General features: G+C 45.9%; 1 protein-coding gene across 2 annotated transcripts in view; it reads left to right on the top strand.

The window, feature by feature from the left end:
* Positions 1–13,591, top strand: part of LOC119185752 (uncharacterized) — a 96,346-nt gene that overhangs the window by 50,415 nt on the left and 32,340 nt on the right. The gene's annotated exons all lie outside the window — the stretch shown is intronic.

The raw sequence follows: 13,591 nt of genomic DNA, 5'->3' as shown, positions 1-13,591 counted from the left end.
CGCTCGAAGCTTGTAAGCATTCTCAGCCGCGTTTCGGGTTATAGCAAAGCGTCGATTGCGGAACGAGCCGCAAGGCAACTTCCGCTGTTGGAAAGACCTTGCCCCAATGAGTGTCAGGTTAGGTTGCCTTCGGATAGCGTGTATGCGCGATCGACGCTGTGTAAGTGGCGGGCACCGTGCGCTGTATTCCCTTGCTACGTAAGGACTCTTCAAACGTTTGAATACTGGGCTGTCGAGAGTCGAGCACCTAGGAACAGCCCTTACTGAGAGGCACGAGAGTATATGAGTCATCCTCTGAGAGACTACCTTCCAGCCGGATTAGAGGTCGTTCAAGTTCTCCGTTCATCGACTTGGAAAGAGTGGCTTCGCCGTGGTGCAACATGATGGACAGGATTCATTACCACCTCCAGGTGTGTGCACCAGACCAACAACGCGGCACTGCAGTCCCAAATCGGCCGAAATTGGTCACCTATTCGGGCCCACCGATTGGACGAAAAAAGACATCGCTCTTCCGAGTTCGTCATTCGCTGTTGTTGTTAGTGGTTCATGAGGAAAAGGAAGAAGGCACCTAATTTCTGTCTGCCTACAGGCGACACGGCGCAGTGCCTAATGGACGCGATGTTATGAGCCGGACACGGAAGGCGAGCCGTGGAAAGGAAAATTACAGGCTTGACGTAAAAGAGCGGAACCGGCCAGGGAACAAACAGGTGTTTAGTGCATCTCAGTTTCAATTAGCAAAAAACGGGCAAGGGCAGCACGTGTAACGCGACGGCAAGGTAACTCCTGGTCATTAGGAGTAACACACTGAATTCCCAGAGAAGGCCAGCACGTGAAAGCAGGTGTGTAGCTAAGTGGGCAGGTGAGCTTGAGAAGTTTACGGAGATCACGTGGCCGCACCTATAGTGCAGCACGGGGTCGATGGGCGAAATATAGATGATGCCTTTGCCCTGCAGTGGGTGAAGTCAGGCTCAGGATGATGATGATAGTGATGATGATGAAGCCGGGCAATCGTTGAAAGAGATGACTCTTTAAATCATTAAAAGAGAAGTTGAGATAACAGCATGTAGGCGTAAAGCTCAAAACGCTGATAAGACTCACGCTTAGCGTTGACATCTACCTGTTTTATGAAAAAAGGAGTGTTGAGATAAGAAAGAGAGAGAAAAAAAGAGGGTGAATTTATCAGGATGTCAGCCTGAAGACGTGGGCACTGGCCAGAAACTCTGCACAGGGGAGAAGAAAAAAAAAGAATGATGAAGGTGATGATGGCGACAGGAAGAGGTGATGAGTATGTAAATTAATCACGTGACACGATCGCCTTCCTAAAGCCTAGCTTGAAGTAGAGTACTCCAGAGAAAACCTATAAGTACCTTTGTCGCAGTCGTTGATGCTGCCTGGTCGGAGAGTGATGACATTAGGTTACCTTCGCAGGGAGTGTTCACACCGATGCCAGTCAACTTTGAAGCCAGCAGCGTCTTCCGTTAGGACACGTACAGAGGGAAATTTAACCATTGATGTGTTACGGTACCATTTACATGGTAGTGCCTGTATGAGGGTAGTGAAGGCGAGAAACAAGCCTTTTCTCGCTATCAAGTCGGAGGGCTATCATCATCGTCATAACCTGACTACGCCCACTGCAGGACAAAGGCCTCTAACACGTTTCGCTAGTCAACTTGGTCATTTGCTTGCTGCTGCCAATTTATACCCTTAAACTTCCTAATTTCATCTGTCCATCTAATTTTCTGTCTCCCCCTCACCCGCTTCCCGTACAGGACGATCAGCTCGCTCTGCGTCGTATACGAGCTATTTACAAAGATAATTGCTAACAGAATTAAGGCAACACTAGAATTCAATCAGCCAAAGGATCAAGCAGCATTTCGTGCAGGCTACTCAACAATCGACCACATTCATACTATCAATCAAGTGAGAGACAAATTCTCAGGATGCACATAGCCTTCATAGGTTACGAGAAGGCATTTGATACAGTAGAGTTGCCAGCAGTGACGTAGACACTGTGGATTCAGGGCTTCGACGAAGCATAAATAAATATCCTGGGAGAAATCCACAGCGGATCAACTGCCAACATAATGCTCCATAAAGGAAGCGACAGAGTGCCATAGGGGCCCTTCATTGCACCTTTGATCGCACTCCGATGCAAGCGTTTTGCTTGAAATATGATTTGAAGGGAAGTCCCGCAGTATCATTGGGGGGGGGGGGGGGTGCTTCCGCGTTGCAATCGATTGAGCTCCAATCCCGTGTACCGCAATTTCAAGAACGATTACTTATCTATCGAAACACCGAAAAAAAAAGCTTTACAAATGGACAGTTTATTTGATTACCTATACTAATCATTACATCGAAGACGGAAACGATTGCCTTTCATAAAAATGCGTGAAGCAGCACATTTCTTAGCGATAGCTTTCTTGAGCTTAAGATGAATCAAAGTTCTCACCGTTCATGTCACACGCTTATTTGGACTGGCAAAGAGAATTCAAACCCACACAGCAAGGTCCCAGCTGATCAGATGGGTACTTTATTTCATACTGATATTATAGCACGCAATTTCAAAAATGATTCTATAAACAGACCATGAAATGCCATGAATTGAAACAACAGGACAGTGAGAGGCAACTTGAGGAGCTCGCTCGTCTCATGAGTTCTCGAGAGTAATTTCCAGCTCAAGCTTTCCCTCACAAATGTATGTAAACAGTCTCAGGTCAAGAAATGTTCGTTTGAAATTTCCGTGAAAATGTACCATCGAGTCACCAACGTCGACGCAGCGACAAGGGCGCTTGCGGCGTTTCAAGGGACACGTGACTTCTCGGGAGCTGGTGTACGTCGAGATGCCGAAGCGAGGCGCCGGACACCGAGAGCCGACCATCATTCCAACAAAATCAATATCCGCACAGAGCGTACGTTCGTTTGAAAGAATGACCTCCTTTAGTGCAATAGAGAAGTAGGAGTCTGCAGTGTGCAATACTGTAATATTCCAAATGATTCGGCCCATACGAAAGTACTTGGATTTAGAGAAGTCGATATTTACGATATACTTGACACTCTCTCGCACTTCCCGCCATGAACTTTTCGTCGACAGCTTACTGGTCGACCTTATGTTCCATGTGCTTTCACAAGGCCATACGTATTCAACCAAATATTGGGGATAATATTGTGTCGAGGTTTTCCGCATCCTTTCCAGAATAGGAGGTGACATGTCTGAGAAGATTTCTGGCCTTTGGCTGATCCTTTCCGGTGACCTGAGAGCTGACGACGACGTGCTTGCTTCACCCCCACAGTTTTGCTGAGATGTTGGTTCTTGCAAGACTGTCGACGAAGCCCTGACCGCGCGTTGAACCGCCTCCGCCGTTGCAGCAGCCTCGCCTGTGGTTTCGGCCAACCTGAAATCCCGACTCGCGACTTGTTCCTTGAGCTCATTCATCTGACTCTGAATCGCAGGCAGCGCTTGGTCGTGGTTCGGTTGTCTCAAGAGTGCCTTCACTTCTTCCAGAGCATTCCTCACGTCTTGTAGCGTCAGCGCTCTAGCTTCCGACGATGTGGTCTCTGGTCGTGATGAAGAAACGCTTGTACTGCATCCGGCTGCGCAGCGCGTTGCCAGTTCCTTGTGCAGGACTGCTTCGCCGCATCGCGAACACTCTACGGCGTGGAATGTGCATTCGTTCTCGTAGTGTCGCAGCATGCCTTCCATCACGCCCTCGCACTCGCACCCATGAGCTTCATTCCAACAATAGACCTGCATGGAAAGAAAAGACAGGTGCAATTATTGTATTCAGAATATCGCCATATATGCAAACTGGAAAATGGATCGACCCTTCTGCCGTATTTTTTCGAGTACATCGGAATTGCCGATGGGCTCTATAGGTATGTCGAAGGGCATATTGATCGAACGCGTGGAATACTGCTGCAATTGCGTGCGCTCTCTCTCTCTCTCTCTCTCTCTCTCTCTCTCTCTCTCTCTCTCTCTCTCTCTCTCTCTCTCTCTCTCTCTCTCTCTCTCTCTCTCTCTCTCTCTCTCTCTCTCTCTCTCTCTCTCTCTCTCTCTCTTTCTTTCTTTCTTTCTTTCTTTCTTCTCTCTCTCTCTCTCTCTCTCTCTCTCTCTATATATATATATATATATATATATATATATATATATATATATATATATAAGAAGTGTATACTTAAGGGCCCATGTTTCCGTGTTTCGACACAATATTAATGAGATCAACAGACAATAATGGCAGGAATGTATAGGGGAAGGTATTAAACCAATTGCAATGTAAATGTGAAGAAAGAAAAGTGGGTGAGAAGATAACTTGCCGTGTGCAGGAACCAAACCTGCAACCTTCGAATAACGCGTTCGATGCTCTACAATTGAGCTACCACGCCGGCTATCCCCCCAGCCACTTTATTGGGTTTATATGTGAATTTAAACGTGGGAGTGTCAGTCAGCGCCACCTATAGCCACGGAGGCGAGTGTGGCACATTCTTTATGAGCCTCTTTGGAGTCATGTAGCACGTGAGCATATTACGAGCTGGCAGCTGACCAATAGTCCCTATTATACAACCTTACCACACCAAGTCTGTCAGTACGAGACCGTCGTTAATTAATAAGGGAAAGATGTGTATACCTAAGGGCTCGTTCTTCCGTGTTTCGACACAATATTATTGAGATCTAACAGACAATAATGACAGGAATGTATAGGGGAAGTTATTAGACCAATTGTAATGCAAATGTGAAGAATGAAAAGTGGGTCGGAGAAGATAACTTGCCGTGAGCAGGAACCGAACCTGCGACTTCCGAATAACGCGTTTAAGCTTTTAACTATTCAGTGCCTCGTGGTCGTGTCGTAGTTAAAAGAGGGGCGCAGCGCATTGCCGCAGAGGCAGGCAAGCAGGTGCAATGTCAATTCTTGCCCGCTTCTAGGTTACGCATGTAGTAGGGGCCTATACCGATTGTGCTCAGAGTTGCTGTTGGACATGTCATGCTTGGAACAATTTATTCGATAGTAAAGTTGAAACAGAAACAGGTGACAGCTGTACTTAGGAAGAGTAGTTACACTTGAAAGTACTTTCTGTTCTTCAGTGACCATCGCAGCTGCAGTGCCATGAACTCAATTATTATGGTCATTATTGCCCTTATTGTCTTCTAATGCTTTAATTGCTGCAAGTATACCCGGATTCTCATTTATTCCTCTTTTGAGGGTGTTAAATCGGTGGATGAGGTATGACTCTCGTTGTTCACGCTTTCAATTTGATTTCAATACCATTCTAAGAGTCTTACTAATAGTTTGTCGAATGCGTGGCCGCGAAGGTTGAGATGTTCTGATAGAGGTAGACTTATGGCTGATTTCGCATGGGCTCTGTGATTATTGAAACGAATCCCAAATGGTGTTTCTGTTTGTCCAATGTACTGCATACTGCACATGTTGCATTCGAGTAGGTATACCACATTAGAGCAATCGCATGTTAGCTTTCCTCGAATGTTAATCGAAAACTTGAATTGTGTGCTGGTTGCCTTTGTTTCTCGCATCGCTTTACATACAAGACATTGTAAATTTAAGCAAAGTCGGCGTAAATTATTAGGGGGTGAAGTATTGATTTGAGAGTGAACAAGTGCGTTTTTGACGTTGCGTGGGCGTCGGTAAACGACGCCACGAGCGAATGGAAATGCGCGCTTCGGGCGTTCGCTTTGTTCCAGATTGTTGTAATGTCGTTCAAGGGTTTTGTTTGCATTGGGGAAGTACGAACTTCCCCAATGTAAACAAAACCCTTGAACGACATTACAACATTGCCATTATAACATAAGACAGTACCGATCGTAAGACAATCAGGAATTGCTTCTTACGTGCTGCACTCTAACTGCGACTGATACTTTTTCACAAAGGACGCTACAATAAAAACAATATACAGGAATCGGGTAGCCAAGCGTACCGGTAGATAACAATGCGAAGTTTTTTTTTTCCAATTTAGTAGCTTTGTGCTATTTCTGGTTCTCCCAAAGATCGCAGTAGAGCATGCGCAGTCATGTTTTCAAAATATTTTCTTGGAGATGTTTTTATTCAGGAGCAAGTACTCTCTGTGGTCGGAACAAATTTATTTTCATACGAGTAACGATATGCATTCCAGATCGCTTTCTTTATGGCACAAATCTTGGCGTCTTGATCACGGGCGTTGGCAGAAATATATACTTTTTTTGGGAGGGGGAGAAGGGGAAGAGGGAGCATCTTGTTGAAGTGGACATTTTTCACCCCGAATGTCATGGCGAAAGAAACTTCGGATTGGGTGAGGGAGGGGCACCGGCCCTGTGTGCCTCCCATAGGCTACGGCACTGGTCTTGATGGCTTTAGGCGAACTCCTTGTTGACGTTGGACGTTCGGATTCCCCCGGCACCAGCGAGGGCCGTACGGCTTGCGGCACACACGCATGACGTAGCCAACTTCACCGTTCCGTTGACCAGCTCCGCATTGCCCCGGTAGGCCACATGAAAGGTGCTTCTCACCTCTCGACAACGGTAATCGCCGTCGGAACGGCACAGGTTGCCCAGGCAGTTGCACTTCACGACGGGCAACTCGGCCGGCACTCTCGTGTCGTCCACGTCGACGGTCGTCGTGAAGGTACAGGTTGCGCGCTCGCCGATGCTCACGCCTCCCGGCTGCGGCGAACACACGTCGTTGCCGAACAGTACCTTCTCGAATGCGGAAGGTGCTAGCCTGGCTTCCAACGCAGCTGCGTGGATGAGGAGGAGGAGGCAGGTGATGATGGTAACGGCAGAAGACATCTTCACGAGAAGGTCGACCTAGACTTTCGCACTCTGGCAAGGTCCCTGTACAAGCAGTCTTCTGTGCTGCAGTTGTTTGAACGCGCGGTGTGGTCGTAGAGCCGTGTGTTTCCCACCGGAAAATCCCTTTCCTCCTCATCGGCGCTTCTCGGGTGATAATTCATAATTGCTGTTCATTTCTTTGTTAATACTGGCTTGATGTAAAAAAAAAAAAAAAAAAAATTGTAAATGTTCTTTGATATTGTATGTATCTCAATTTCAATTTTTGTACTGCTATATATAACCTGTTTATGTATGTGTGTACATAGGGGGTTGGCGCTTTGTCAGGCTTTCTTTGCCTTTACGCCGATCCCCTAGGCAAACTGTGTACACGGGTTGTCTGAAATAAATTAAATCAATAAATCAAATCAATAAGACGTTATGTCTCGACTGTGGCTGGTCGCGTATTTTGTGGCAGGTAGAAGGTGCATATGGAGATAAGTCGATCAGACGCAAGGAAGGAAGTCGGCGTCGGGGCTTACGCTCCGGGTGCGGTGTCGCCATCCGCCACGCAGGCACAACAGCCCCTGTTGTGACCGTCATCATTATTGAAGTCTTTCGGCCTTTGTGAACTGGACGAAAATATTTCGACGCATTCCAAGCAAGGTTGCGCCGTCAAGACGGGTTCAGACGGGGTCAGCAAAATGTGAACGAGGGGTCCAGGACCGGCTCGCGCAAAAAAAAAAAAAACGCACGAGCCAAGACAAGCCATTGTGAGCTCGACTCTATGCAAGGCTTTCGAGGCAAACAAGGAGGCAGCTGGGCTATTTTCGAGGTCACCGTGGATTTGGAGAGACCCGAACCAGCGCGGTGCTTGCAGTTTGTGCAGAAAGCTAAAACCCAGAACGGTTGTGGCTGCACCTTGTGAGGTGAAGCGAAGTCCCTGAAATTCACAGCTAAGCTGCACCTTCCAGCAAACAACGAAGGAGGGTGAGGGATTAGCTGACCACTCCTCCTTCCCCCTTTCTCCATAGGATCGGTTGAATGGGGTGGCATGGTTTGACGATAGTCTGGCGGACCACTACATGGTCCTACCCGAACGCAGTCAAGCAAGTTTGGCACGTTTACCGGGAGCCGGTTTTTCGAACCTACCATATTAATATATTATACCATAATATAGTTTCCTACCATATTACATTTCCTAACCTACCTATTACATACCAGGGCCACATATTAGAACAAGTTAACAGCCAGAAATTCCTAGGTGTATGGTTTCAAGAAGACTTATCTTGGAATGAGCATATAGCAAAGTTAAAGTCTGAACTAAGTAAAAGTATTGGCTGCTTATACAGGTTCAATTCTTTCATACCACTGTTGCTAAGAAACATCCTTTATTATCCTCTCTTCTACTCACGACTTTCTTACTGCGCGCTTGTGTGGGGCACTAAAACACTAACGAACTATTCTAAATTGGTTATTCTACAAAAGAGAGTTCTGAGAATCTTTGAAGATTTTCGTGGCCCTATACGTGACTTGCGGATAGAACCGCTATTTTCGAAATATCGCACGCTCAAAGCAAGCCAGATTTATTATTTTAAGTTATTTCAGTACATAAAACGCAATAGACTCTATCATTCGCTGGATTCTTGGTTTTCTGTACGATTTTTGTACTTACGCTAGAAGGACTCCGAAGACTCGAACGATCTACGGACGACAACACTCATCTTTTCAGGTACCTACCTTTTAAAACAAAATCGACAGCCTCCTAGATATAAATTGCACAGTTTCTAAGCATACGATCAGGATGGTACTGATTAAAAACAACACTAAATTATTTTGGCTATTGCTCTATGTTTCCTCTTTGCCTAAGTAGTATTTGATACTTTTTATGTGTGTGTTCTTTTTCCTAGGCTTCCCTGTGTATATTGTTATTTTTGTATATCATTTGCAATAGCGATGAGAAATCGCAACTAATGTCTGATTGGTATGTAAAACATTACGATTGTTATGTATATATTTGCTTACTAGAAATAACACTTTATTACTGTTGTATGTGTTACAGTATTTGCGCATGTACCTTTTGTATTTTTGTGTATCCTGCAAAATTCTTATGTCAGCCTGTCTGCCTCACTGCATTTGGAGCAAAGGCCCTTAGTCAGGCTTTTAGCCTTTTGCCTTCGCTCCATTTTCTGTACTGGCACAGGAAGAAAGAAATAAAGAAAGAAATAAAGAACCTCGCCCAACTTCTAGAAGAGTTCTGGAAACCAAGGTCATCTAAGATCATCGGACGTGCGCGAAACTTGGTGACGTGTGCGAAAACGTCGGTGCAGTGCGTTTGTGACCGTATTTGGGCATCGTGTAGACTGTGCCCTCTCCACGTGCATTGTGTGGTGCCTTTCCCCACTGTAGCGTTGTGGGGTATATAGGGTGGGATGACCAAGATCAGGATGGTGATGAAAGCGCGACTTCCATTTAGGAAACTTGAAAAGGCGATTTATTTACATTTATAGAAAACGTTTACTGGTCCTCGTTGATCCGGCGCCCGCCATCTCGGCTTCTTCGGGCTCCTGTTTTCTCTCGTCCCCCTTCGTCCTTTTTACCCCCTCATTCCCGCCTTTCTCCCTCTCCCTCGGTACCTCGGTCCATTTCGCGAAAGCAGGGGCGGGTCGCAGTAAGAGGAGCAAGCTGCCGAACTGCCGCCAGAGAGGAGGAGGAAACTGCCGAACACTTGATAATGTTCTTTAAAGGGCTTCGCCCTATAGTTCAATATGATGGCGCATAGTTTTTTAAAGCACTGGGGTTTAGGGACAGGGAGGGCGAAATAGATAGACTTCAAGCGGGTAGAATCGACCAGAAGGAGGTTATCTGATTGGTGGCTAAAGTTAAGGCACGAGTGAAAATTAAACCCTTCACTGCAAAGTACGAGTCCTCAACGTCACTATTGAAAGAAAAAAAATAAATCTAGTTTTTGGTTCACTAAATATTACGGCTTGGTGGCGTAAGCCACCACCTGGCTAACCTCCCTGTCCTTCCTTTTTCAATCCTCCTCCTCCTCCTCCGATCTAAAAGGTAGTCACCGCATTCACTACTATCTCCCCTAATGATCACTACTGATCACTACTATATAAGCGGAAGACTTTTGTATATTTTGAGTTCTACAGTTGAACAATTCTCCTGTGCAGTTCTGATCACTTGATACCCCCTTTAGCATTCTAGGTTACAAACCATGTAAATAAATTGTTGTCATTATTACGAGCACCTCATCTGACTTGTTCGACGATAGGTCTTAGGACGGGGGCTCGCAACCAAACCGAGACCCACGGGACCCGGAGTCGCAACACCCCCTAGAGACACGACGCAGTAGAACCAAAGTGCTTCAGAAGGGAACACGCGCACCGAGTCTCATGGTGACAGAACAATCTAGGACGTTTTGTTAGTAGTAGTTTACGAATCTTCGCAATACCGTGCATGCACATCACATATATGTGATTGTTGAATGCGTTGTTTCGAAATCTCGTGTCCAAACTGCGGTCCTCAATCGTATATTATATGTGCTCTGTACTTCTTACGCTGGGAGACTTGGAACCTATACGTGATCTATGTTAGACACCTGTAAGGAATAAAAAGTAGCCGGCGTCCTTTGGTGGCCAACACCTCCTTGCATCACGTCAATAAAAATTAAAGCTTTCAGATGAAGGATCGAAACGTACAGTTTTCCGTCTCGTATACATTTCGCTGAGTTTACAGCGCAAGCATGTATTCACTGGAAGAAAAATAATGCAGCAATGGAAGCAAATAAGGCAAACATGGGTGGCAAAGAGCGCTGTGTACGTAAAGGGGGGCATAAAATTCCCAGGCCGCCATCTAATGTATTTCTATGGAAGCGTGGCCTAAAACTATTTACCAGGACTGCGCGTTCCTTGTCGCTTCCCTGCATCATTATGTTAGATTTTTCTACCATTTATATGCTTTCACTGCTAAATCCCTATAACATTGTAAATCTTTCTGCAGCATCACCGTCGGTCTCGTGCGTATATGTATTATTAGAATGAAGGGCCACGCCGCGGTGGCCTATACGCTAAGATACTCGGCTGCTGACCCCGTAGGGCGGGATCGAATCCCGGCAGCGGTGGCTGCGTTTTCGATGGAGGCGAAAATATTGTAGGCCCGTGTGCGTAGATTCGGGTGCACGTTCAAGAATCTCAAGTGGTCGAAATTTCCGTAGCCCTCCACTACGGCGTCTCTCATAATGATACGAGAGGCGCTGTAGAAGATGTTTAATGTCCCAAATAATCATTAGATACGGCGTAGTGGGGTTTAACGTCCCAAAAAATACTTTGGGACATTAAACCCCACATATCAATCAATTTATTCAGAATGATCCCTGAGCCGAATTGTGGAGGTGCCCTCCATTGAGAGAGGCATCAACGGAACTACACTTTTTTCTTCCTTTTTCCTCCTTTCAAAGTCACTTCGAAGAAATAGCATGATGGTAACGCAGAGTGTGGACATAGACAAAAGAAGACACATTCGAGACAACATGCGCTAAATTTCTAAAAGAGTTTTATTAATCGGCGGTCCTTCTAGTATATGTACTATCTGCGTCAAAGGAAGCCCGAACAGGGGCAAGCCTTCGCGCATGACGGTATAGTGCGCGCCGGGAACTAATCATCATGCGCAGGTTCGCATATACATTAGCAGATACGCCGAACAAGATGCGTGCGTCTATCAATATAACTGGACGGCGCGCACTAAACAATTGTGAATCCTTGCCACCATTTGAGTAGCATTTGATGCTGATAGTAGTCGCACAATGTCACACGTCACGTGTGTATAGCTCTCAAATCGTAAATTGTAACCTACGCGCATACATCACAAACATGGCAACACTGTAATCAAACGCATTTTTCATAGTGCCTAACCGCAAATATCGCGAATACAAGCAATCCATTTCTTTACTGACGACGCCATTGATGGACTGCTCACACAAGCGTAACGAAACGCCGAAATCTTGATGGCCTTCATTATCAAGTGCGCCATCTCACAACTATACTTATGATGACCGTTTCATTCACTCTTAAAAAAATGAAGTGACGTTCTCTCCATTTAGGGAGGAACAACGATGTCCCCAATGTTTGTCTTTAAATAGAGAAACGTTGCTCCCTCATCCACGGAGAAACATGTTCCTTCTTATGAAAATCAACATGGCTGCCCCCCGGCGAAGCGAGTAGGCTTAGCAAATGCAACGATTTTCGACTGATAAGGAGTACACGGCACTGAAAGTTACAAAAAACGGTCCCACTGAGCATGATACTGAACAAAATGATTATAAAAACAAGCAGACGAACCTGTGGCAATGAACACATCGCGAAAGAGAATGACGGAGCAAGCACGTTTCGTTCGGTCAGCGAAGCGACGCTCACTCCGAAAGACACAGGCACTGCAGAGCCCTCACCTGTAGAGTGCATGCTAGGCTTGCTGTATTTATTACTCGCAGATTCACATAGTGTAGCGACCTTATCCATGAGTTTACGGGTCCGCAGGTCACGAGATGTGCCTCCAAACCGTAGGCTCGATCGCACCGACTCAGTAGCGCAGCTTTGATAGATAGATGTTCAACGTTATATGACTAGCTGGAGATGTGAGAGCGTCATAGCCGTGAGGTAGGTGGTAGCTGACGCCATCTGGAGGGACTAAACGAAACTAAAGAAAAAGTTGCCTGCCGTGACGTACCTTGTCATCATACCCACTATCACGGCTCCCTTGCGGATTGTTTACGCCTAAGCCCATTCAGGATTACTCAATGACACCGGAAGCCTAATATCAGCTGATGCAACGCATATAACTACACATGCAAACATGGACACATACTAGACATAGTACGCAACAAGTACGCAACAGAAGCACAATCAACCATTCACAGCAACGGCCCACACTTCGATGTGTTTACTCACACCCTACTATGAAAGCGCACCAGCTTATATAGCGATGAATTTCGACTGACCATAGTGCCACAAGTTACACGTAGGTTTTCTTACACTTTTTTACGTTTTGTATCAATACCACAACATGTGCACACGTAAATATATTGTATCTGATGCTTAGACAAACGTAAGTTTATCAATGGTTGCACAATAATGAATACAATAATTACTAGAGCTTATCAGGTTTTCACGAAGGCGAATATCCCCAAGCCATGCATAGAATGCCCATGGCATTTCGAACGCTGCGCCATCTCTCGACCACTGCCACAGTTACTTTTTTTTCTTGAGCCTCCGAGATTGCAAACACTTGCCGCGCGTTAGCCATTTCGGAGGTCACGTTTTTTTCCTTCTTGTTACTTGGAGAGGGCGCAGCATGCAGACCAAACTTTGTCTCCGTCGTGGTAGGTGTTCTGTGGTCACGTCGACCTGGTTTAGTTGTTTCGTGTTAACGTTTGCTTATATTCTTTCTACGTGCTTACCACAAGTGTGACCGTTAGCCATGGATACAGTACACCACTAGCCCTTCAATGACAATGTTTTTGATGCAGTAACGACCGTCCTAGCAGTGTATACGTTCGTCACAACGTGGGTCTTGCGAGAGAAATAAGCGATGACCTCGCATCCGACGGTACTTTTTCGTGAGCTATGACAGTGGCTGTTGGCGTCGCGGCCGCTCTAATACTTGAGTGGAGGAACTATTGCTGCAGTGCGCGAATTTACTATAACTTCATAGAACGTTTTGCCTACATACTTTTCTGCTTCAGATGCCTCTGAAGATGCCTCTGAGCTGCATTTACACGATTCTCGCGATTCGCCTGGCGTGTCAACTTGCAATCATAGTGCGTGCCACAATTTT

The sequence above is a fragment of the Rhipicephalus microplus genome, chromosome 9 (assembly GCF_043290135.1).
Source record: "Rhipicephalus microplus isolate Deutch F79 chromosome 9, USDA_Rmic, whole genome shotgun sequence".
NCBI lineage: Eukaryota > Metazoa > Arthropoda > Arachnida > Ixodida > Ixodidae > Rhipicephalus > Rhipicephalus microplus.
Note: the sequence above shows the minus strand (reverse complement) of the source record. Positions and strands in the feature narration are given on the sequence as shown.